This window comes from Salmo salar, chromosome 10 (assembly GCF_965601325.2).
Source record: "Salmo salar chromosome 10, fSalSal1, whole genome shotgun sequence".
Classification (NCBI taxonomy): Eukaryota; Metazoa; Chordata; class Actinopteri; order Salmoniformes; family Salmonidae; genus Salmo; species Salmo salar.
Window position 1 is genome coordinate 94,315,210 of NC_138300.1, and position 10,965 is coordinate 94,326,174.

General features: G+C 44.4%; 1 long non-coding RNA gene across 1 annotated transcript in view; it reads right to left on the reverse strand.

The window, feature by feature from the left end:
- Positions 1–10,965, reverse strand: part of LOC145858625 (uncharacterized) — a 39,136-nt gene that overhangs the window by 25,700 nt on the left and 2,471 nt on the right. The window contains exon 2 of the long non-coding RNA XR_014379090.1: positions 469–656. This is a non-coding gene — a long non-coding RNA (uncharacterized LOC145858625). The remainder of the gene's footprint in view (positions 1–468; positions 657–10,965) is intronic.

Below are 10,965 nucleotides of genomic sequence, written 5' to 3' on the forward strand. Positions count from 1 at the left end.
TTACCAGCCTCAGGAATTGCAGCCCAAATAAATGTTTCACAGAGTTCATGTAACAGACATCTCAACATCAACTGTTCAGAGGAGACTGTGTGAATCAGGCCTTCATGGTCGAATTGTAGCAAAGAAACCACTACTAAAGGCCACCAATAATAAGAAGAGACTTGCTTGGGCCAAGAAACACGAGCAATGGACATTAGACCGGTGGAAATGTGTCCTTTGGTCTGGTGTCCAAATTGGAGATTTTTGGTTCCAACCGCTGTGTCTTTGTGAGACACCGTGTGGGTGAACGGATGATCTCCGCACGTATATTTCCCACCGTAAAGCATGGAGGAGGAGCTGTTATGGTGTGGGGGTGCTTTGCTTGTTTGTTTTTTCGTGTTGTTCTTTACTTGTTTTGTACATAATGTTGCTGCTACCATCTCTAATGACAGAAAAGAGCTTCTGGACATCAGAACTGGGATTACTCACCTCAAATTGGACGAGGAGTTCTTCTTCAATGAGTCGGACGCAAGGGATATACTACGGACACCCGACCAGGCCCAGATCCCCGTGATTCGCTTGAAAAGGATACGTAGGTTTCAGGATGCCTTGTGAGGATCAGGCGACGAGTGGCTAATCTGCCCTTGCCTTCCGTTCTGCTAGCTAACCTTCAATCGCTGGAAAACAAATGAGACAAACTGAAAGCATGTATATCCTACCAACGGGACATTAAAAACTGTAATATCTTATGCTTCACCGAGTCGTGGCTGAACGACGACATTAAGAACATACAGTTGGCGGGTTATACACTCTATCGGCAGGACAGAACAGCAGCCTCTGGTAAGACATGGAACGGGGGCCTATGCATATTTGTAAACAATAACTGGTGCACGATATCTAAGGAAGTCTCAGGGTTTTGTTCGCCTGAGGTAGAGTATCTCATGATAAGCTGTAGATCACACTATCTATCTAGAGTTTTGAGCTGTATTTTTCGTAGCTGTCTACATACCACCACAGACCGAGGCTGGCACTAAAACCGCACTCAATGAGCTGTATTCCGCTTAAACAGGAAAACGCTCATCCACAGGTGGCGCCCTAGTGGCTGGGGACTTTAATGCAGGGAAACTTAAATCAGTTTTACCTCATTTTACCCCCCGCTACCCCCTGTATACAGCCCCGCTATTGTTATTTACCGCTGCTCTTTAATTATTTGTTATTCTTATCTCTTACTTTTTATGGGATTTTCTTAAACTGCATTGTTGGTTAAGGTCTTGTAAGTAAGCATTTCACTGCAAGGTCTACACCTGTTGTATTTGGCGCATGTGACAAATACAATTTGATTTGATATGTTCTACAATGTGTATATATATATATATATATATATATATATATATATATATATATATATATATAAATACAATTGAAGTCAGAAGTTTACATACAATTGGGTTGGAGTCATTAAAACTCGTTTTTCAACCACTCCACAAATTTCTTGTTAACAAACTATAGTTTTGGCAAGTCGGTTAGGACATCTACTTTGTGCATGACACAAGTAATTTTTCCAACAATTGTTTACAGACAGATTATTTCACATATAATTCACTGCATCACAATTCCAGTGGGTCAGAAGTTTACAAACACTAGGTTGACTGTGCCTTTAAATAGCTTGGAAAATTCCAGAAAATTATGTCAGAGCTTTAGAAGCTTCTGATAGGCTAATTGACATCATTTGAGTCAATTGGAGGTGTACCTGTGGATGTATTTCATGGCCTACCTTCAAACTCAGTGCTTCTTTGCTTGACATCATGGGAAAATCAAAAGAAATCAGCCAAGACCTCAGAAAAAAAGTCTGGTTCATCCTTGGTAGCAATTTCCAAACGCCTAAAGGTCCCACGTTCATCTGTACAAACAATAGTATGCAAGTATAAACAACATGGGACCATGCAGCCGTCATACCGCTCCACAGTAAAACGAGTCCTATATCAACATAACCTGAAAGGCTGCTCAGCAAGGAAGAAGCCACTGCTCCAAAACCGCCATAAAAAACCCAGACTACGGTTTGCAACTGCACATGGGGACAAAGATCGTACTTTTTGGAGAAATGTCCTCTGGTCTGATGAAACAAAAATAGAACTGTTTGGCCATAATGACCATCGTTATGTTTGGAGGAAAAAGGGGGAGGCTTGTAAGCCGAAGAACACCATCCCAACCGTGAACCACCGGTGTGGCCGCATCATGTTGTGGGGGTGCTTTGCTGCAGGAGGGACTGGTGCACCTCACAAATCAGAATTATGTTGATATATTGAAGCAACATCTCAAGACATCAGTCAGGAAGTTAAAGCTTGGACACAAATGGGTCTTCCAAATGGACAATGACACCAAGTATACTTCCAAAGATGTGGCAACATGGCTTAATAAGGACAACAAAGTCAAGGTATTGGAGTGTGTGACGTAGAAGTCCGTCACTGGCCGCGGGCAGCATTTGGTACTTTAACGCACGCACACATTCATCACTCTTCCCTGCTCCGTTATCAGATAAGTTAACAATGTGGGTCGACACACAAGTTAACGTCTCTATCTTAGTACATACATTTCACACTTACTTCAGTAACCATTTAGGGTATAAAGAAATAAAGACAGGTGTTCATATTTAATATAAGCAATATTTAGTATACTTATCGATGTTATGGATGAGTGCGGTTGTTTGTTCTGTTCCTCTCTCTCTCCATCTCTGTAGCTTCCAGGTATGCTGGATAAGGACCCGAGCTAAGGGAATTGGGCTTACTTTGTAGTGCCTGTCCGGAATGGCTCATTAATGTAAACGGGCATATTGGAAGACACTGTCAGTAGTGATGTAATTTTGTAAATGTTATATTGTGATGTTGTTTCATAAACGTGTTGCAATGTATATATTTTGGTATGTTTAGATAAATGGAAACTGTATGTTGAATAGGTAATTGCTTAATTAATTTGTGTTAATTGTTCTGAGGGGAGGGGCTACCCCTACAAAAGGAGCCTCTCTTTCAGTTCATGGGGAGGGGCATTTTGGATTGAGCTGTGGGTGGGGCAGCTTTGTTTTTAAGCTGTCCCATAAGGTATACGTTTGATGGCAGTACTGTTGTTTTGTTCCGGAATCACTATGTAAATAAACACCGTTGCACAGAAGAACTTTTGCGGCTCCGCCATCTTTTTATTTTTTATAGAGGTTAGGTTTTCCAGTTTAGCCTTCTGGCCTACTCTACGTGACATATGGTGGCAGCAGTGGGATGGCGCACCGCAAATCAGTGAATTCCAACAAGAGAGGTAAAGGAATGCGTACAGGATTGCATTCTCAGCAGCAGCATCAACTGTCATAAAAGGTAATTGAAGTTGAAACTGGGTGGAATACCATGGAATCTTCTGGTGAAGAGGTTAATTATGAGAAACTAGGAGCCCGACCAAGGGGCCAAACACAACCAGAACTGTTTGAACTACCGGTTGAACCAGCAGATACAGCAATAAGAGACCAGCTAACTGAAGGAGCAGTTGGGGGACCAGAACCACACCCAACCATGGTAGCCCTTTTCCAGCAACTTTTCACCTGCCTTGAGAAGAGGGACGAAGACCTCAAGCAGGAGTTTCGGGGCCTACGCCAATCTATCCTCACAGCTCCTCACCAAGTGGAACTCGTCAGTGAGAGCCCAAGATTGGGTCTGCCAACACCAGGACGACAAAGGCTCGACGCAGCAGGGACTTCAACTCCACAGCAGGATCCCCAAGCAGTAATGAGGCCAGCCCCAGCACCAGGAGACCAGTCCAGCAGTGTTAACGTTCATCTTCCAGCATTCCTGAGGAAGGAGCCAAAGATGCCCTCATACCAGCAGGGGGAGGACATTGAAAACTACTTGCTGAGGTTTGAGCGAATGGCCAAGACGTGGCAGTGGCCGGAAGTAGAGTGGGCCTGCAGGCTTGTCCCATTGCTCACGGGCAAGGCCTTAGAGGCTTACACAGCAATGGATGAGGGGCTGTCCAACGTCTACAACGGCTTGAAGGAAGCGCTGCTGATGAAGTTCGACATCTCCTCGGAGACCTACCGTCAACGCTTTAGAGTTGCATCGACGCCATCGGGTGAGTCACCGACAGAGACGTACCACCGCCTCAAGGGTCTCTACCGACGATGGGTTCAACCAGAGGAGAAGACACAGGACGAGATCGGTGAGGTCATCATCCTCGAGCAACTTCTACAAGTTCTACCACACGACATTCGAACCTGGGTTCGAGAGCATGAGCCCAAGGACGGGCTTATGGCGGCCAAGCTTGCGCTGCGGTACCATAATGCACGTAAAGGGGGCCCACCACGACCTGCAGCACCCGCTCCAAGGAGTCTCCGAGACACAAGGGACATCAGAGATACCCGAGATGGTGGAGGTAACTCTGGGGGTTATGTGTCTGGGAGGAGGGAGGTAAGGGATTATGCAGTTCGCTCTGATGGGAGGGGTCTGACCTGTTTTTACTGCCGACAGCAGGGGCACAAGGCTTCAATGTGTCCGCTACGTAAATCCAAGCTCTCAGGTTACTGTTATGTGCCCAGAGAGGGGGATGGTGTTCAGAATAGACAGACTGGGGAAGGGTCAGTCTTGGTACCTGTAAAAGTGAATGGTAAAAGTCTTACTGCAATGATTGACACCGGCAGTTCCCTGTCGTTGATCAGAAAATGTAATGTACCTGTTAATGACATTGATTACGGTCACCAGACACTGATCCAATGTGTCCATGGTGACCAGTCACAGCAGCCCACAGCTGAACTCACAGTGGAGATTCAGGGTCAGAAATACCTCCTCAAAGTTGGGGTAATGGAGAAGCTACCTTTTGAGATGATTTTGGGGAGGGATGTGCCTGTACTCTCTGATCTGTTGGGAAGTGTGGGGGGTCAGCTATATGAGCAGTCAGTTTGCCAGTCTGATGTTCAGGTGTCATGTTCAGTTGTCACTCGTGCACAGGCCAAAGCTGGTTTACAACCTCTGCCTGACTTGTGTGATAGTCTGTGTGAGGGGGGAACCAAAGGGCCCAGAAAGTCACGCCGCCAGCGGCGTCTTGAGAAGTATGTGGGAACCCCTGTACCTGTTGCTGATGTGTCTGGGTTAGAAGTGCAATGGGAAGTTCCACAAAATTTTGCTACACTGCAGAAGTCTGACGCAACCTTGAAAGGTTTATTTGATAAGGCCTTAGCTGGGGACAGCCAATCTTCATGTGGGGGAATATACACAGTAGACAACCACATACTCTACCTTGGGTCAGAAGCAGATAGCAGGAAGTTAGTGGTGCCATCTACATGTAGACCACTTGTTCTCAACCTTGCACATACAGTTCCATGGGCAGGCCATCTAGGGCAACATAAGACCTATCTTAGGCTAGGCTCCCGTTTCTTTTGGCCCTCCATGTATACTGATGTACAAACATACTGCAAAACATGCCCCACGTGCCAGAAAACCAGTGCTGTCCGTAGGTCTGACCGGGCTCCTCTATGTTCACTGCCAGTTATCTCTACCCCATTCAAGAGAATTGCAATGGACATTGTTGGACCCTTGGAGAAGAGTAGTGCAGGTTACCAGTATATATTGGTGATCTGTGACTATGCCACCCGGTTCCCAGAAGCCTTCCCACTCCGTTCCATAACCACTCCAAAAATAATCAGTGCTCTTGTTCAGCTCTTTTCTCGTGTAGGAATCCCAGATGAAATCCTGACGGACCAAGGCACAAACTTCACTTCACGACTGATGGTCCAACTCCACCGACAGCTGGGCATTAAAGGCTTGAGGACCACTCCCTACCATCCCCAAACGGATGGGCTTGTAGAGAGATTCAATCAAACGCTCAAGAATATGCTGAGGAAGTTTGTGGCTGACACTGGTAAAGACTGGGATAAGTGGTTACCCTTTCTGCTTTTTGCTTACAGGGAGGTGCCTCAGGCATCGACAGGTTTCTCACCATTCGAACTCCTCTATGGATGGCCAGTGCAGGGACCACTGGACCTGCTGAAGAAGTGCTGGGAAGGTTCCCCAGTAGCTACCTCAGGACAGGGGATTGTCCAGTACGTTCTCCAGATGCGAGACAGGCTGGAGCGGTACCGAGAGGAAGCTAGGGCAAACCTTCAGCAAGCCCAGAAGGCCCAGAAGCGAGGGTATGACCAGCACGCTCGCCACAGAGCGTTTGAGCCAGGACAGAAAGTCCTGCTCCTCCTTCCCTCGTCTACCAGCAAGCTCCTTGCGCAGTGGCAAGGGCCGTACCTAATCGGGAGGAAGATGGGCCCGGTGACCTACGAGGTGCTGCACCCGGACAAGGGTAAGGAGAAGCAAACCTACCATGTGAACCTCCTCAAGGCCTGGGAGGAGAAAGGGGAACTCTCCAAGGTAAAGTCCTTTCTGGTCCGCAGAGTAGAAGAAGAGGACGAGTCAGATGGGGTCACAGAGGCATGGAAAGGACGAGCAGAGGTCATACTGGCTCACCTAGAAGAAGACAAGCAAGATGAGCTGAAGCAGCTGTTTGGCAAGTATCCGGCCCTCTTCAGTCAGAGGCCAGGAAGAACCAAAGTCCTGGAACACGTCATTCGTTTGAAGCCTGGCCAGAACCCTGTCCGCCAGCATCCTTACCGTGTGCCTGAGAGGCTGGTGGTAGCCCTCAAAGAAGAGGTCCACACCATGATAGAGATGGATGTTGTCGAGCCATCATCAAGTGAATGGAGCAGCCCTATTGTCATTGTCCCAAAGAAGGATGGCTCTTTGCGTGTCTGCATGGACTTCCGTAAAGTGAATGCCATCTCCCAGTTTGATGCCTACCCCATGCCCCGCATTGACGACTTACTGGAGAGAATCGGTAGAGCTCATTACATCACCACATTGGATCTCTGCAAAGGGTACTGGCAGGTGCCCCTGGACGAACAATCCAAGGCCTACACTGCCTTCCGGACACCGATGGGCCTGTTCCAGTTTAAGGTCATGCCGTTTGGCCTTCATGGGGCCCCTGCAACTTTCCAGAGGCTTATGGACAAGGTCCTCCAGGACTGTGACGATTACTGTGCTGCTTACTTGGATGACGTGGTGATCTACAGCCACTCCTGGGAGGAGCACATACAGCATCTTAGCAGAGTCCTGGGGAAGATCCATGATGCAGGCCTCACGCTTAACCTCCTGAAGTGTGAGTGGGCAAAACAGGAGACTAAGTATCTGGGTTACCAGCTGGGTAAGGGTGAAGTTCGACCTCAGGTGGACAAAGTGGAGTCCATCAGGAACAGCCCTCAACCCAGAACCAAGACACAGGTGAAGTCCTTCCTAGGTCTGGCAGGATGGTACCGGAGATTCATTCCGCAGTTTTCGACCATCGCTGTCCCTCTAACCAACCTCACTTCAAAGGTGGCCAGCAACCCTGTGAAGTGGACTGAGGAGTGTGAGGAAGCCTTCAGGATACTGAAAAAACGACTGTGCTCATTCCCTGTTCTCCAGACCCCTGATTTTCAGAAGAGGTTTCTCGTGCAGGTGGACGCTTCGGCTGTGGGAATTGGAGCTGTACTGGCCCAAGGGGAGCCAGGAGAAGAGCTTCCTGTACTGTACCTGAGTCGGAAGCTGTTGCCGAGGGAAACCAGGTATTCGACAATCGAGAAGGAGTGCCTGGCTATAAAGTGGGCCCTAGATAGCCTCCGTTACTACCTTCTTGGGAGGGAATTTGACCTGCACACAGACCACAGAGCACTGACCTGGATCCAGACCATGAAGGACCGGAATTCTCGTGTGACCAGGTGGTATCTGGAGCTCCAGCCTTTCAGGTTCTGTGTCCGTCATAAGGCAGGAAAAGAAAATGTCACGGCAGACTACCTATCCAGACTCCCGAACCTGGTCGCTTCAGGAGAGGAGGAAGGTAATGTGACGTAGAAGTCCGTCACTGGCCGCGGGCAGCATTTGGTACTTTAACGCACGCACACATTCATCACTCTTCCCTGCTCCGTTATCAGATAAGTTAACAATGTGGGTCGACACACAAGTTAACGTCTCTATCTTAGTACATACATTTCACACTTACTTCAGTAACCATTTAGGGTATAAAGAAATAAAGACAGGTGTTCATATTTAATATAAGCAATATTTAGTATACTTATCGATGTTATGGATGAGTGCGGTTGTTTGTTCTGTTCCTCTCTCTCTCCATCTCTGTAGCTTCCAGGTATGCTGGATAAGGACCCGAGCTAAGGGAATTGGGCTTACTTTGTAGTGCCTGTCCGGAATGGCTCATTAATGTAAACGGGCATATTGGAAGACACTGTCAGTAGTGATGTAATTTTGTAAATGTTATATTGTGATGTTGTTTCATAAACGTGTTGCAATGTATATATTTTGGTATGTTTAGATAAATGGAAACTGTATGTTGAATAGGTAATTGCTTAATTAATTTGTGTTAATTGTTCTGAGGGGAGGGGCTACCCCTACAAAAGGAGCCTCTCTTTCAGTTCATGGGGAGGGGCATTTTGGATTGAGCTGTGGGTGGGGCAGCTTTGTTTTTAAGCTGTCCCATAAGGTATACGTTTGATGGCAGTACTGTTGTTTTGTTCCGGAATCACTATGTAAATAAACACCGTTGCACAGAAGAACTTTTGCGGCTCCGCCATCTTTTTATTTTTTATAGAGGTTAGGTTTTCCAGTTTAGCCTTCTGGCCTACTCTACGTGACAGAGTGGCCATCACAAAGTCCTGACCTCGATCCTATAGAAGGTTTGTGGGCAGAACTGAAAAAGCGTGTGCGAGCAAGGAGGCCTATAAACCTGACTCAGTTACACCAGCTCTGTCAGGAGGAATGTCCAAAATTCACCCAACTTATTGTGTGAAGTTTGTGGAAGGCTACCCGCAACTTTTGACCCAAGTTAAACAATTTAAAGGCAATGCTACTAAATACTAATTGAATGTGTGTAAACTTCTGACTCACTGGGAATGTGATGAAAGAAATAAGCTGGAATAAATCATTCTCTCTACTATTAGTCTGACATTTCACATTCTTAAAATAAAGTGGTGATCTTATCTGATCTAAAACAGGGAATTTTTACTAGGATTAAATGTCAGGAATTGTGAAAAACGGAGTTTAAATCTATTTGGCTAAGGTGTATGTAAACTTCTGACTTCAACTGTGTGTGTGTATATATATATATATATAGTGTGTGTATATATATATATATATATATATATATAGTGTATATATATATAGTGTATATATATATATAGTGTATATATATATAGTGTATATATATATATATATGTATATATATATATAGTGTATATATATATATATGTATATATATATATATAGTGTATATATATATATATATATATATAGTGTATATATATATATAGTGTATATATATATATATATATATAGTGTATATATATATATATATATATATAGTGTATATATATATATATATTATATATATGTATATAGTGTATATATATATATAGTGTATATATATATATATATATATATATATAGTGTATATATATATATATATATATATATATATAGTGTATATATATATATATATAGTGTATATATATATATATATAGTGTATATATATATATATATATTATAGCAACCAGTGAATGAGAGTCACTTCATACTAGCCATTTTAATCCACATTCCCTCTTCTCGCTGCCTCAAATAGTTGAATCCTGCCATATTTGGACTAGATAATGCTAAACAACGTTGGCATGTTGTCTTAACAACAAAAGACAACAATTTGTTAATCTGTTGAAATCGCACAGTGGATGTGTTAGATGGATCTGTGGTCCATGAATTGCGGTATCAGCCTACTCTGTGACAGCCACAGATTACAATTCTAAAGAGTTTACACAAATATTTACATCCTAGGGCTTATTGCGGGACTTTGAAACCGGTGTGAAAGAGCCACATTAAGCTCACCAGTAAATCTACTATGTATTGAACATTCATATTGCAATGTACAGCCTTACATATGGATCTTGGATCCATGAAATGGTGTGTCAGCCTACTCGGTGACAGTATTTAAGATACACAATAATGACACATTTCAATTTAAATAATGTTTTAAACAGTATTTATTTAAAGAAACGATTTTCCAGAGGAAAGCAAAAAACAGTAACCCATTTGAGCCAGTAACCCTTTTCAAGTTTGCAGTTGTCAAAAAAAGAACACTATTTTGCTTAAAACTAATTTGTTTTACCATTTAGTGTGTTTACTTTAGTGTATTCATTTTGTCAGGCCAAGCGATTTAAATGTGTAAAGGTGCATCCATTAGCATAATCTAGGTCGTTAACAGCTATGCCAGCTCATTTACATTTTAGTCATTTAGCCGACACTCTTATCCAGAGCAATTAGGGTTAAATGCCTTGCTCAAGGGCACATAAACAGATTGTTCACCTAGTTGGTTTTGAGATTCAAACCAGCGACCTTTCGGTTAATCGCCCAACACTCTTAACTGCTAGGCTACCTGCCGCCCTAGTCCATCATTGTTTACATTGTGTCTTTGAAGCAGTTGGTTTCTCAACTAAAGTCTAGTAGGGGTGAGTGGGGAAAGTTGAGCCAAAATAGTCAATTGAGCCACCTTTGTCTCTAGTAAACTATACACAAAATGTATAATTTGACCAAATATTTAGGAATAGGTCATCATTTAATGGAGTCTGTGATGAAGAAACCACATGGACAAAGTGGTAAGCAAGTTAAGTCCAAGAAAGCAGAGCTCCCTGCCATCCAGGACCTCTATACCTGGTGGTGTCAGAGGAAGGCCCCAAAAAATTGTGAAAGACTCCAGCGACCCAAGCCATACCGTTCTCTCTGCTACCCACGGCAAGCGGTACCAGTGCACCAAGTCAGGAACCAACAGGACCCTGAACAACCTCTACCCCCAAGCCATAAGACCGCTAAACAAGACCACTAAATAGCTAATCAAATGGCTAACCGCTGCTGCTACTACTATCCTGTTGCCTAGTCACT